This window comes from Armigeres subalbatus, chromosome 1, assembly GCF_024139115.2.
Source record: "Armigeres subalbatus isolate Guangzhou_Male chromosome 1, GZ_Asu_2, whole genome shotgun sequence".
Classification (NCBI taxonomy): Eukaryota; Metazoa; Arthropoda; class Insecta; order Diptera; family Culicidae; genus Armigeres; species Armigeres subalbatus.
Genome location: NC_085139.1, coordinates 181,907,224 through 181,922,970, shown reverse-complemented (window position 1 = coordinate 181,922,970; position 15,747 = coordinate 181,907,224). Strand labels below are relative to the sequence as shown.

The window sequence follows — 15,747 nt, the reverse complement described above, 5'->3', positions numbered from 1 at the left end:
AATGTCAAACAAGTGGTGTAGTGATTAACATACAAGAACTGAACAAAAATTGTCGAGCTATGTACAAACGAACTATCAATGTGCTGATGTGCTATAAATGAGAATTATCAACAAAGAACGAAAGGACCGAAAGAGACTTCCAGATTGACATCCAGATGCCGCTGCCCAGGCCAGCAGAAGGCATTCAATAAAACGAAGTGATGGAAAGCGACCTGACAAGATAAGTAAAACCGATCGAAGTGTCGTTATATAATCGCATCATCTTTTCATATCTGAATTATCTCAGTAACAGCTCTTTTTGCAAGTGGTTCTATTCTCACGAACCAACTAAACCAATATCTGGTTACCATGCAATTTTAGTGGCATCATTCTATAAAACGATGACACCATGCTGAGTACATCGCCCGGCAAGTCGTTGCCAGCAAGAAGATCGAATTACAGATCTCCTTGACGGCAACGTACCCTGCTGTGGGAACGCAACCCTTAATGCATACGTTGCATTCCTTTATCTACAGTACAAGCATATATCAATCATCAGTAGTCAATCGCAGTCCAGGCGTCTGTCTCTTACTCTGTGTCCCACTCTTTCGTCTCAGTTATTTTCTGTAGACTTTTGTAGACTTGATTTAGAATAAAACTTATTTTGAAATAAAGCAAAGCAATCAAGATTCAACATTCAACAGTGAAGGTGTAAGGTTGTTTTGACTACTGATGACAATCCATCATACGGCGCAGTTACATGGCGACCGTGACAGGACAACCTGCAATCTTCGGATAGAATGTAGGAAAATTTATTTTCAGCAATAGTAATTTTGTCACTGATGGCGTGTTATAAAACTAATTTCAATGTCTATGTATATTCATTAGCTATTATTGAAGTCGGACACATCTGTTGTATATTTCGTAAGACGTTGCGAACTCTACAGAAAAAAATAAAGTCGTGAGAATCTTCCTAATCCCAAAGATTATGAAATACGTATGTTTCTTACTACAGCCAGCAAATTAAAAAAAATCTTTACTTCAAAACAAGGACATATAAAATAGCTTGCAATTCAAACAAATGACATATTTTTTTCATACATTGATTTAAAAACCAATTGAAGTCTTAAATGAAACAGAAAACAAAAGTATCATTAAGCAATAGCGTGAATGGCTTTCATTCTACTGTTCCTGTTATAACACAACACCAAACATTCAACAAAACTACACGTTATTTGAATTGAATTGATTATTTAACAACAACGTAGTACCATTGTACAATTTAGTTTTAAATCAAATAGAATTAGAATTTAAATTACAAGTAGTACACAAACATATTATGAAAACTTCACAAACAGAAAAAAAACAAGAGAACAAATACAACAAAAAAAAGATATCAATCTAGGTGATTCAGCTCACCGGCAAAAAAAAGATTGCACAAGTATCTAGATTACTAAAGTTGATACAATTTTGTGAAAAAAATTGTCTAGGGGGAAGGAATGATAGATCATAGAAGCTTTCCTCCTTATATTGCTATTAATATTCTGTACCCAATTTTTTGTGAGATATAATTGAAGCCATTCATTTCCATAGAGGGATGGTGTGGCATGTGCATGACACATGTCATCATATCCCTTAATAATTTCTCATACTTTCGGTCGATGTACAATCAATGCTTAAAGCCGTCTGTTGAGCCGTTTCACTGAAGTCTCAGCAATTCTAGGCCGAGACCTCAAGTTGCAATGCACACATTTTTAGTGCCACTTACTAAGTTGTGCTGGCTTCTATGACCTTTTCTAATCACACTGACTCCGACTGTCTCCCGTAGGTAAAACTCTATTTGAGAATCGCTAATAAAATCATTATTGTTCCAACCGTTCATCAATCAACATGTTAAATGTTCTTGATGACACGGGGTCTCAAAGTACCACTACATGGCGACACGTGAACAAGTGGCCGAATCCAGCAGTTATTAAAACAGTGAAAACAGCGAAAAAACATTTCAATGGAGTTTTCAGAGTGTGTTGAAAAAGATCTTGAGTGCGGATCGTTAGTGTCGAAGACCAGGTCTAACGCCCCTTCGGCCACTACAAATGGTAGACAGCAAAGCCTACGTAGCAAGAAAAAGCTTCCTTTCACATCACAGCAAAAAATATATTAATATGCCGCGACGTATTTTCGTGGAACGTACATGAAAATCGCACGTAATAACGAATTTTATGTAATATTGTCCAATATTGGCGCTTTATTACATTCCTCGCTGCAGCATTCAATCGAGAAAATTATTTTTTCAGCTACGTCGATCCAACGCTAAATTACCTGCCAAACTGATTAATAACGCGGAATCAGCGTAATATTACCACCAACATAAGTGATATCGCTTAACAAAGCATGCTGTAAAATGTCAACAAAGCAAGCTCTACCGCCGGCAGTCAGTCAAATTTTCACTTCATTCGCTCGCATCGAAAAACGATGATTTTGGATATAATATTAGTTTAATTGCTTTCAAAAACAGAAGTAAGTCTTTAGGAAGTGAGTGATATATGAAAACAGTGTTTCCGACTTGGTATTGGTAGAAAATCTGCTGTAGGTAAGTTTTTTATACAGTTTTATTTGTACCCAGCCGGCGCAATGCATCACATCATTTTACAGAGAGACAAATAACGAGAAGGATGCTATGGACCCACAAAATGCTACGTTGATACCTACGAGGAATCGACATTGTAAATGAAGTTGTGCAGGTAAGTTTCTTATGGATAGTTTTTCCGATCGCCCGAAAAGTAATTGTGGGATGTTTTTCAGTTTCATCATCGTACCCGGGTAATCGATCTCTTGCCAATAAGACGTCAGGCTGCCCTGGAGATCCAAACTACCAAGATCGTGCCTATACTTCTCCAAAATAGTATTTATGCCAGTCGAGGTTCCGGCAAAGATCAACCAAGAGCAGGAAGCAGGAGAAATGAAACCACGCTGGTAAGTTTTAATTTGTGATCGACTAAAATGAAAACCGACCGGTACTGAACGGTGAAAAAAATATTTAATATTTGTTGCAGGCAAAAACCGCCAGGATCATGCTTCCACCTACTACCCGATGGAGTCCGTTACAAGAGCAATCTGGCGGAATGGGATTAACGGAAGTAGTGGCGATGCAATAGTAACATGCGAGAAGTCTAACAATGCAGTTACGGCCTGATCAGCATCTTTTGGCCGTGTCTTCAAAGACGTATGTAGTTAAAAAAACAAAATTGAATATTTGAAATTTTGATTTTTTTTCAAAACATAAAATCTTAAAATATCAAAATCTTAAAATCTCAAATTCTTTAAATCTGGAAATTTTGAAATCTTGAAATCTTGAAATCTTAAAATCCTAAAATCTTTAAATCTTAAAATCTTAAAATCCTAAAATCTTAAAATCCTAAAATCTTAAAATCTTAAAATCTTAAAATCTTAAAATCTCAAATTCTTTAAATCTGGAAATTTTGAAATCTTGAAATCTTGAAATCTTGAAATCTTAAAATCCTAAAATCTTGAAATCTTAAAATCTTAAAATCTTAAAATCCTAAAATCTTAAAATCTTAAAATCTTAAAATCTTAAAATCTTAAAATCTTAAAATCTTAAAATCTTAAAATCTTAAAATCTTAAAATCTTAAAATCTTAAAATCTTAAAATCTTAAAATCTTAAAATCTTAAAATCTTAAAATCTTAAAATCTTAAAATCTTAAAACTTTAAAATCTTAAAATCTTAAAATCTTAAAATCTTAAAATCTTAAAATCTTAAAATCTTAAAATCTTAAAATCTTAAAATCTTAAAATCTTAAAATCTTAAAATCTTAAAATCCTTAAATCTTAAAATCTTAAAATCTTAAAATCTTAAAATCTTAAAATCTTAAAATCTTAAAATCATAAAATCATAAAATCTTAAAATCTTAAAAATCTTAAAAATCTTAAAATCTTAAAATCTTAAAATCTTAAAATCTTAAAATCTTAAAATCTTAAAATCTTAAAATCTTAAAATCTTAAAATCTTAAAATCTTAAAATCTTAAAATCTTAAAATCTTAAAATCTTAAAATCTTAAAATCTTAAAATCTTAAAATCTTACAATCTTAAAATCTTAAAATCTTAAAAATCTTAAAATCTTAAAATCTTAAAATCTTAAAATCTTAAAATCTTAAAATCTTAAAAATCTTAAAATCTTAAAATCTTAAAATCGTACAATCTTAAAATCTTAAAATCTTAAAATCTTAAAATCTTAAAATTTTAAAATTTTAAAATTTTAAAATTTTTAAATTTTAAAATTTTAAAATTTTAAAATTTTAGAATTTAAAAATTTAAAAATCTAAAGATCTAAAAATCCTAAAATCTAAAAATCTATAAAATCTTAAAATCTTTAAATCTTTAAATCTTTAAATCTTTAAATTTAAAAATCTAAAAATCTAAAAATCTAAAAATCTTAAAATCTTAAAATCTTAAAATCTTAAAATCTTAAAATCTTAAAATCTTAAAATCTTAAAATCTTAAAATCTTAAAATCTTAAAATCTTAAAATCTTAAAATCTTAAAATCTTAAAATCTTAAAATCTTAAAATCTTAAAATCTTAAAATCTTAAAATCTTAAAATCTTAAAATCTTAAAATCTTAAAATCTTAAAATCTTAAAATCTTTAAATCTTTAAATCTTTAAATCTTTAAATCTTTAAATCTTTAAATCTTTAAATCTTTAAATCTTAAAATCTTAAAATCTTAAAATCTTAAAATCTTAAAATCTTAAAATCTTAAAATCTTAAAATCTTAAAATCTTAAAATTTTAAAATCTTAAAATCCTAAAATCCTAAAATCCTAAAATCTTAAAATCATACAATCATAAAATCATAAAATCTTAAAATCTCAAAATCCATAAATCCTAAAATCTTATAAATGAGCACGCTCCGACACAATTAAACGGAGGCGATTGAGATTATCACGATCTGAGTGTGTAACTTGGAAATCATAATATTTTTGTAGTTTGAAATTCTTAGAAAAAAAAATTTAATTTTTATTTATTTTTTTGTGGATTAGGAAATTCCAATTTTTAAATTTATAATAAAGAAAAAAACGATTTCTTAATTTTTATAATCCAAAATTATAATTTTAATTTTTAATTATTGAATTTCAAATGCCTAAATTAAGAAGATTCTCCAAGGCGAAATTTTGAATTTTTATTGAAGAAGCTAAAGTTATTCTTTAAGGACCTTCTAGAGGAACTCATGGAAGAATTTCTGAAAATATTTCTTGAGCTTCCGGAGGAAACCCTGTGAGTTTCTCTGGAGAAATTTCCAAAGGAGCACCTGTAGGAGTTGCTGAAAGATTTTCCGAAGACATTCATGGAGAATTACTGGAGGAATTTCGGAAGGAATTTTCGGAGAAACTCTTGAAGGACTTTCCAAAAATAAAACTTTAATGAATTTTGGAGGAACTTAGAGGAATTTCCGAACAAACATCTGGAGGAATTTTCGGAGGAACGCATAGTGAATTTTCTGCTGAAGCTTCTGGAGGAAATTCCTGGAGAACTCCTGAAGGTATTTCCGGAGGAATTTCTGGAATTTTGAAAGAATTTCTGAAGGAGGATTTCTGGGTGAATTCTTTGAGAACCATCCCAACAAACTTATGGAGGAATTTGTAGACGAGTCTCTGGAGGATTTATTGAGGTATTCCAGAAGGAACCTTCTTCAGGAATTTCCAAAGGAAGAAATTTTTGATAGATTTTCAAGAGGAGCTTCTGGAATAATTCTTGGAGGACCTTCTGGAGGAAATCCTGGCGGAATTTTAGGCAAAAAAAACTCTTGAAGAGTTTCCGGGGGAGATCTCCTGGAGGAATTTCTGGAGAAATTCTTGAAGGAATTTCCGGGGGAGATCCTGCCGAATTTTCCTGAGAAATTCGTGGATAATTTTTGGAGGAATTTCCGAAGAAACTCTTGAAGGAATTTCCGTAGAAGCTACTGAAGGATTTTTCGTAGTACCTCTTTGAGGTATTTTCGAAGGAATTTCTGTAGGAACTTCTGGAGGAATTGTGGAAGAACTCCTTAAGGAAATTCCGAAGTAGTTTTTAGAGAAATTTTCGTAGTAGCATCTGAAGAATTTTCCGTAGTATCTGCTGGAGGAATTTTGGGAAGAAGTCTAGGGTGAATTGTCGGATGAACTCCTGAAGGATTTTTCTAAGGCAATCCAGGAGGAATTTCCGTAAAACCTCTTGGAGGAATTACTGGAAGAATTCTTTGAAGAATTTCCTGAAAAACTTCTGGAGGAATTCCTGGAAGTAATTGCCGAGACGTTTTGGAAAAAAATCTGAAGTAACTTCTGAAGGAACTCCTTGAAGAATTTCCAAAGAAACTTCTAGAAAATTTCCAGGAGGAACTCTGAAGGTACTCCTGGAGGAATTTCCGGAACAATCTTTTAAAGAGTTTCCGGAAGAACTTCTGCAGGTATTTCTGGAGGAATACCCGAAATAGCTGCTAGAGAAATTTCTAGAGAAATTCGTAACGTAAATTTCGGGAGAGTTCCTGTCAAATTTCTTGGAACAGTTTCCGAAGGAACTCTTGAAGGAATTTCCGAAGAAGCTACTGAAGGAATTTTCGGAGTAATTTGGAATATTCAGAGGAGCTACTGGAGCTGTTTCCGGAGGAACTTCTTTAGGAATTTCCGAAGAAAATCCTGAAAGATTTTCAAGAGGAACTCCTGGAATAATTCTTGAATGGCCTTCTGGAGGAACTCCTAGCGGAATTTCCGGAAAAAATCTTCTCCAGGTATTTGTGGAGAAATATCCAAAAGAGCTCCTGAAGGAATTTCCGGTGGAGTCCCTGTCAAATTTTCAGGAGAAATTCGTGGGTAATTCTTGGAGGAATTTCTAAAGGAACTTCTGGAATAATTGTGAAAAACTCCTTGAGAAAATTCCGAAGGAGTTTTTAGAGAAATTTCCGTAGGAACTTCTGAAGAACTTTTCGGAGGATCTCCTGGAGGAATTTCAGGAGGAAGTCCAGGAGGAATTGTCGAATGAACTCCTGGAGGAATTTTCGAAGGAACTCCTGGAGGAATTGTTGGAACAATTCCTGGAAGAATTTCCTGAAAAATTCCTGGAGGAATTTCTGAAGAAACTTCTGCAGTAATTCCTGGAAGTACTTGCCGAGGTATTTCGGAACAAGTTTCTGGAATAACTTCTGGAGAAACTTCTTGAGGAATTTCCAAAGAAACACCTGGAAGATTTTAAGGAGGAACTCCTGAAATAATTCTTGAAGGTACTCCTGGAGGAATTTCCGGAACAATCTTTTGATGAGTTTCCGGAAGAACTTCTGCAGGTATTTCTGGACGAATACCCGAAAGAGCTTTTTGAGGATTTTTTAGAGGGGTTCGTGAAGGAATTTACGAGGGAGTTCCTGCCAAACTTTCCGGCAATTCTCATATACAATTCTTACAGGAATTTCCGACAAAAAACTCTTTAAGGAATTTAAATACTAAACCTAAACGTTAAGGAACTGAAAACCTTAGAATAAAAACCTTGAAAAACAAAGTTATTGCTATTTTTTCAAACTTTTCACAAAAAATCGATGTGTCAAAATGTCGCAAATTAAAACGAAAATCAATAATTTGTATTATATTGTATATTTACGTGCAAAATTATGAGAAATAAAATATAACATTTTTTACAAGTGTATTTTGGAAGCATGAAAGAAAATTCCCGAACACCCCTAACCCAGCTGCCGGAAGCAAGGATTCTGCTGGCAGATTATTACGTCGTTTTTATCATTACGTCGAACATATTACGTTTTACACAGTTCAATTTTGGCGAAAAAATGCCAATTACGTCACTTTTTGTTACACAAAACAGATGTAATAATACATGCGATTTACGACGGCGATGATGTGCATCAAATCTGATGTGATATTACAAATTTTTTTTTGCTGTGTGGATCGTGATTCGCGTGTGCAGTAGAAAAAGTAATATCTGGGAGGAAAGCAGTTTGCAAATCAGTTTGGCGGATTTCGCCGATTTCAGCAATTTTAATCTATTATAATAGTTACCAACGGACGGATCGACAACCATGAACCAGCAACGTACGGACCAACATCTCTCAACACCGGATGGCAGTCATAAACCGAGCAGACGAGATAATATTGCGACCCGACAGGATGAGGTGCAATTAATGTGCACGCCGCCCCCGACGATGATTTGCTTATTGGCTTCTACCCGCACACAGGAAATCCAGGCAGCAAATACACCGACAATCATGCTACCCGTCGCGTATCCGTGTTTAGAATGTAAGAAGTGTTAGAAGATAAGAAGTGTTAAGTTAAGATGCTACACAGTAAAAAATAAAAAGTAATATCACATCAGATTTGATGCACATCATCGCCGTCGTAAATATAATGTTTTATTACATCTGAATGACGTAATAAAAAGTTGATGTACTTGATGTTTCGCCTTCGAATTAAATCAATGTAATTAATTTTCGACGTAACTGTAAAAAACGACGTAAAAACTGGTTGAGGCAGCTGCGTTGGGGGTATTCGGATTTTCTTCTTTCATGCTTGAAAATACATTTTCAGTTGCAACATTTAAAATTTAATATATTTAAGACGCATTTTATTGTTTCCACAAATACTTATACAATATTGACCCGATTTTGTCACTTCCCGATTATGTCTACCCACGATTTTATCAAGTCCCGATCAAGTTAAATGCAAACAGGTGTTTCAATCTGTCAATTTTATGATTTAGTCTTCTTGGATTTTAGTATGGCAGAACTAGAAAGTTTGTTTACGTTTTGGACTGAAAAAGAATTGTTCACCCCCGCGATCACCTGTCCCATCTACTGACGAAGTGATCGAAACTTGATGTAAGAAACTTGTTTAATCATTTTTTCGTTTTAATCATTTTTTCGACCCGATATTGTCACCCAAAAAAATTTTGAGAATTTTAGTCGTTCTTTATATTTTTGTTAGCAAAACCGTCCCTCTAAGAATTCCCCCAAAGTTCCTCCACGGGTTTCTCCAGGAATTCCTCCGGAAGTTCTTCTAGCATTTTTTCCGAAACTTCCTCCTGCAATTCCTCCGGAGGTTCCTCCGAAAGTTCCCCCAGCAATTCCTCCGGAAGTTTTTCCAGCAATTCCTCAAGAAGCTCCTCCAGCAATTCCTCCAGAAGCTTCTTTGGGAATTCCTTCGGAAGTTCCTCCGAAAGATCTTCTGGGACTTCCTCCGGAAGTTCCTTCATGCAATTTCTCCGGAAGTTTTTCCAGCAATTCCTCAAGAAGCTCCTCCAGCAATTCCTGCAGAAGCTCCTCCAGCAATTCCTCCAGAAGTTCCACCGGAAATTCCTCTGGAAGTTCCTCCGAAAGATCTTCTGGGACTTCCTCCGGGAATTCCTCCGGAAGTTCCTCAGGGAATTCCTCCGGAAGTTCCTCCGGGAATTCCTCCGGAAGTTCCTCCGGGAATTCCTCCGGAAGTTCCTCCGGGAATTCCTCCGGAAGTTCCCCCGGGAATTCCTCCGGAAGTTCCCCCGGGAATTCCTCCGGAAGTTCCCCCGGGAATTCCTCCGGAAGTTCCCCCGGGAATTCCTCCGGAAGTTCCTCCGGGAATTCCTCCGGAAGTTCCTCCGGGAATTCCTCCGGAAGTTCCCCTGGGAATTCCTCGGAACTTCCTCCGAATTCCTCCGAAGTTCCTCCGGGAATTCCTCCGGGAGTTCCTCCGGGAATTCCTCCGGGAGTTCCTCCGGGAATTCCTCCGGGAATTCCTCCGGAAGTTCCTCCGGGAATTCCTCCGGAAGTTCCTCCGGAAATTCCTCCGGAAGTTCCTCCGGGAATTCCTCCGGAAGTTCCTCCGGGAATTCCTCCGGAAGTTCCTCGGGAATTCCTCCGGAAGTTCCTCCAGGAATTCCTCCGGAAGTTCCTCCGGGAATTCCTCCGGAAGTTCCTACAGGAATTCCTCCGGAAGTTCCTCAGGAATTCCTCCGGAAGTTCCTCCGGAATTCCTCGGAAGTTCCTCAGGAATTCCTCCGGAAGTTCCTCCGGAAGTTCCTCAGGAATTCCTCCGGAAGTTCCTCCGGGAATTCCTCCGGAAGTTCCTCCGGGAATTCCTCCGGAAGTTTCTCCGGGAATTCCTCCGGAAGTTCCTCCGGGAATTCCTCCAGAAGTTCCTCCGGGAATTCCTCCGGAAGTTCCTCCGGGAATTCCTCCGGAAGTTCCTCCGGGAATTCCTCCGGAAGTTCCTCCGGGAATTCCTCCGGAAGTTCCTCCGGGAATTCCTCCGGAAGTTCCTCCGGGAATTCCTTCGGAAGTTCCTCCGGGAATTCTTCCGGAAGTTCCTCCGGGAATTCCTCCGGAAGTTCCTCCGGGAGTTCCTCCAGAAGTTCTGCTGGGAATTCCTCCGGATATTCCTCCAGGCATTCCTCTGGATATTCCTCTAGGAATTTCACCAAATATTCCTACAGGAACTCCGCCAGATACTATTCCAGGAATTTCTCTGAATATTTCCTCAGGAATTTCTCAAAACATTATTTCGGATATTCCTTCTGGAAATCGTCCGGATATTCCTCCAGCAGCTCCTCCGCATATTCCTCCAGCATTTTTTCCGAACATCCCTCCGGGAATTCTTTCGAATATTTCTTCACGAATTCCTCTGGACATTCCTCCAGGAGTTCTTCCGAATATTCCACCAGAAATTCCTTCAAACATTACATCGGATATTCCTTCAGAGCATCGTACGGATATTCCTTTAGGAGCTCCTCCCAATATTTCTCAAGGAATTCGTATGAAAGTTTATCTATGAATTCATGGAAAAACTTCCGCAAAAATTCCCGGGAATTTCAGGAAACTTCGGAAGTAAATCCCCGAGGAACATCCGGAGAAATTCTTGAGGAAACAGTAGGATAAATACATGGGAGAACTCCGTGAGGAATTCATGGAACAATTTTCGGAGGAATTTCCTGAAGAACTTTCGAAAGAATTTCTGGATCAACTTCCGGAGAAATTCCTGGAGAAACTTCCAAAGAAATTCTTGTAAAAATTTCTGAAGGAATTCCTGAAGGAGCTTGCTGAGGAATTCCTGGAGGAAATTCTTAAGGAACTCCTGGAAAAAATTCCTAAGGAACTCCAGGAGGAAATTCCTTAGGAAATCCTGGAGGAAATTCCTGAGGAATTCCTGGGGGAACTTCCGAAGGAACTCTTGGATGAGCTTCCAGAGACATTTCTGGAGCAACTTCCGGAGGAACTTCACGACGAATTTCTAAAGGAACTTCCGAAGGAATTCCTGGAAGAACTTCCGGAGCAACTTCTGGAGGAGTTCCAGGAGGCACTTCCGGAGGATCTTCTGAAGGAATTGGTATAGGTACTTCGAAAGGAATTCGCGGATGGACTTTCGGAGATATTCCTAAACGAACTTCCGCAAGAATTCCTAAAGGAACTTCCGGAAGAATAACTAAAAGAACTTCCGGAAAAATTATTAAAGGAACTTCCGGAGCATTTCCTAAAGGAACTTTCGGAGGAATTCCCAAATGAACTTCCGGAAGATTTCCTGGAGGAACTTCATGAGGAATTCCTAAATAACCTTCCGGAGGAATCCCTGGCGGAACTTCAGGAGGAAATCCTGGAGGATCATTGAAAGAAGATCTAGGAGGAACTTTGCCAATAATTCCTGGAGTAATCTTCGGAGGAATTTCTGGAATATCTTCCGAAAAAGCTACTGGATGAACTTCTGGAGAAATTCCCTCCGGAACATCCGAAGAAATTCCCGAAGGAACTTCCCCGGGAATTTCCTCAGGAATTTCCGGAGGAATTTCTGGTATAACTTCCGGAGGAATTCCTGGAAAAAACTTCCGGAGAAATTCCAGGAGGAACTTCCGGAGAAATTCTTGGAGGAACTTCCGGAGGAATTCCTGGAAAACTTCCGGAGGAATTTCTGGAGGAACATCCGGAGGAATTCCTGGAGAAACTCCCGGAAGAACACCTGGAAGAACTTCCGAAGGAATTCCTGGAGAAACTTCCGGAGCAACTTCTTGAGGATTTCCTGGAAGACGTTCCGGAGGACCATTTGAAGGAATTCGTGCAGGTTCTTCTGAAGGAATTCGTGCAGGTTCTTCAAAAAGAATCCGTAGATGGATTTCCGGAGGAATTCCTAAAGGAACTTCCGGAGGAATTCGTAAAGAAACTTTCGGAAGAAATCCTGGAGGAATTCCTAAATAAAACTCCGGAGGAATTTGTGGAAGATCTTCTGTAGAAACTAGTGTAGTAATATCCGTAGAAATTGCTGGAGGGTCTTTTTGAGGAACTTCTGTAGAAATTTCTGGAGCAACTTCTGAAGCAATTCCTGGTTAAACTTCCGGAGGAAATCCTGGTGGATTTTCCGGAGGCATTCCTGGAGAAACTTCCGGTGGAATTCCTGGAGGACCTTCTGGAAGAACTTCTGGAGGAACTTCTGGAGGACTTCCTGGAGAAATCCCCAGAGGAACTTCCGGAGGAACTTTCCGAGGAATTCCCGAAGAAACTTTCGGAGGAATTCCTGGAGGAACTTCAAGAGGATTTCTCGGAGGAGCTTGCAGAAGAATTCCTGGAGGAACTTCCGGAAGAATTCCCTGAAGAACTCCCGGTCCCGAAGGAATTGCTGGAGGAACTGCCGGAGGAATTTCCAAAGTAATTTACGAAGGAACTGCCGGAGGAATTTCCGGAGGTATTTCCGGAGGAACTTTCGTATAAATTTCCTGACGTATTCCCGGAGGAACTTCAGTAGGTATTCCCGGATAAACTTCCGGAAGAATTCCTTTAGTCACTTCCGGTATATTCGCAAGAATTGCTGGGTGTAAATTCGGAAAAACTCTGGAGAAATATCCAGAGGAAATTTCTGTAAGAATGTCTGGAGAAATCCCTGGAAGAATTTGAAAATTTTCATATTTTAAAATTTATTAATTGAAATGTTGAAATTTATGGATTCAACTTTTTTGGAATTTTAAATTGAAATATTTCAAAATTTAAAAAAAAAATGAAATTTTAAAATTTTGAAATTAAGAAATTTTGAAATTAAGAAATCTTGAAATTTTAAAATTTTGAAATTTTGAAATTTTTGCGAACAGCCCTGCAATACAATTTGATTTAATAGTGTAGGCATACAGCCCTGGATAAACATTTACATATTTACCTCGACCAAATCACAATCGATTCTGTTTGGCCCAATCTTTAACTGCTAGATCAAGACTCGCGATGGATTATCACTTTCCGGAAACGGCAGGACTTGTAGGACTTTCTGTAAGCAATCGGAGTTGGCACCATTTCCCCATCGTTTTGGTCCGCTACAAAATCAACCAACAACCAGGAAACCTTTTCCTGGGTTGTTTTTTATGACGCTCAGCAGATTTCGTTCGTGGTACAATTCCTGCAATGAGATTGTAGGATTGTAAGCACAAACCGATATTAAAAGAAAATGATCGACAATTGAAAACTTACCTTCGATTCAATCGAATCAAAACATTGCTGTTCCCGCTCCTCGATTTTCGTTTGAAAAACTGTATCTGCGACTACGGATGGTCATACCAGTTCACCATAATTATGTTTATTTTAATTCTCAAACAGCGCACTATTTTATCACTGAATTACCATGGTAAAATGTTAATAAACAGGGTGTTAAAAATGTTTGCACCGAACAAGCAAAAATTCAACATGGCTGGCTGTCAGTTTGTTTCAGACTGGGCTTGAGCGCAATCGCAGTATCGTTAAGTAATTTTACATCGTTTTTACGTAATATACCCCATGAATATGTAATATGGTGTTTCATTTACAACCGGCACGATGTGCATCATTTTATGTGTAATAAAATAACGATTTACGAAGGTAACATTACGTACTTTAAGCGTAACAAGTAAAATATTTTGTCCGTCACATATTACGTTCAATTTGTGTAATAAAACATCGAAATGATTTAAAAATACATCAAATTGACTTTTACATAGACTTTTCAAGTACGTTCAACAAAATTACGTCACGGCATATTAATATTTTTTTTGCTGTGTAGACTAAAAAGATTCATTCCAACTCTGTATCTTAAAGAACGAGGAATAAAAGTTCAACTGGCGCCCGAATAAGGACCAGGAGTAGTGCAAGTAAAAAGTGAAGTTCAAGTGATCTAGAGACAAACTTAGTTGATCCATAACGTTTAGAGTTGCGTGGACACTAAGTCGAAAGAAACATCATATCACCAGGAACAAGTGATCTGTTAGAGGATATCACAACTGCTGACTTCACTCCGAATCTTATCCGGATCGCATCACGCAGCCGTACGAACCAGCGCCACCAGTAGACCAGGACGGCTAACCACTCGCCCCGGCTGAAAAGGATCACGCTACCGTACCGAGAAGGAAGAATACACGCTTCTGGTCCCAACCCAACGAGTCTCTACCATACCCGGCGGAGTTGGGTAATAGAAAATAATGGGATTCGACATCTGGACACGCGTCCCGCAGCCATCGACATCTTCCGCGATAGAACCACGAGGAACGACAGGCTTTAATCCCGCAATCTTTTGGAGTCCCCAGGAGATGCTCAGACTTATATTGTAAGTAAACGATCAAATATTAAAAAAAAACAAAAAAGAAACAAAGTGACGAAGTGTGTTAATTAACGATATAATAAAGGAGCTTAGTTTTTTCAATTATTTTAATTGGTTGAAATAGTGTAGTGTGATTGAACTATCAGTGTGATCGATATTAGACCGAGTGAGATTAACCGAAAAGTATCAAAGTTCCAAAATTGATACTTTAATAGCGCAATTTGATAAACTTAAATTAAACTCGCAAATGGAACAACAAATTAAAGAGCTCAGTGGGAGGCTCGCTGCTCTCGAAGCTGCTTGCCAAAGACCAGAGCCAATCGATTACTCTGATCCAATTTTATAATCTCTTGATGCAAATGGATCACCAGTTGATCCTGACTCTATCGAAAAGATACCTGATCTCGTCAAGGACTTACCACCATTCAGTGGAGAGCCTAAAAATTTGCATGCTTGGTTAAAAGATGCTGGAGATCTGATCGAATGGTATACACCAAGAAACAATGCTTCCGTTGCGCAACGCAATAAATTTCATACTGTGTGCAAAACCATCCGCGGCAAAATCAAAGGAGAAGCAAATGATGCTTTAGTAGCATCAAATGTGAATATGAACTGGAACTTAATTAAACGCACTTTAATCACCTACTATGGTGAAAAAAGAGATTTACCAACTTTGGACTACCAACTGTCCAGTAGCTGCCAAAAAGGGCGTAACTTGGATGATTTCTATAATGAAATCAACAACATACAGTCTCTTATCTCAAATTGCGTATCTACAGATCCACAATTTTCCCATCCTGAAGCAGCTAAATCAATTCTAGCGCTTCACAGTAAGAAAGCGATAGACGCGTTTGTGCGAGGATTAGACGGAGAAGTTGGAAAGTTTAAATTAAAACCAATTAAATCTATTGCTTAAGTCTATTGCTCACATACAAGGACCTATTTTAGAACTTCTTTATGATTGGGATATTCCAGCCAGTATAATAATCGATAACGAGAGAAGTTTTTGCTCTGAAGTAGTAGAACAACAAATAAAAAAACTAGGAATTAAAATTTTCAAAACCCCCATTCACCATTCTGAAACAAACGGAAAAATAGAAAGAGTACATTCGACACTAAGGGAAATCATTAGATGTAGCCGGAATACAAGCCCGAATTTAGGTTTAAACGACATAGTACAAATAGCTGTCCATAAGTATAACAATACTA

At 37.3% G+C, this 15,747-nt stretch overlaps 2 long non-coding RNA genes across 2 annotated transcripts in view; one reads left to right on the top strand and one right to left on the bottom strand.

Annotated features, from left to right (window-relative positions):
- LOC134205581 (uncharacterized) overlaps positions 1-13,782 on the bottom strand; it is a 53,955-nt gene extending 40,173 nt beyond the window's left edge. Inside the window, exons 1-2 of the long non-coding RNA XR_009978155.1 lie at positions 13,440-13,782; positions 13,135-13,368 (exon numbers count right to left, since the gene is read on the bottom strand). This is a non-coding gene — a long non-coding RNA (uncharacterized LOC134205581). The remainder of the gene's footprint in view (positions 1-13,134; positions 13,369-13,439) is intronic.
- Positions 2,637-3,362, top strand: LOC134208901 (uncharacterized). The gene is made up of 3 exons (XR_009978708.1): positions 2,637-2,720; positions 2,782-2,952; positions 3,033-3,362. It is a non-coding gene; the product is annotated as an uncharacterized LOC134208901 (long non-coding RNA).
- Positions 13,783-15,747: the final 1,965 nt, after the last annotated feature.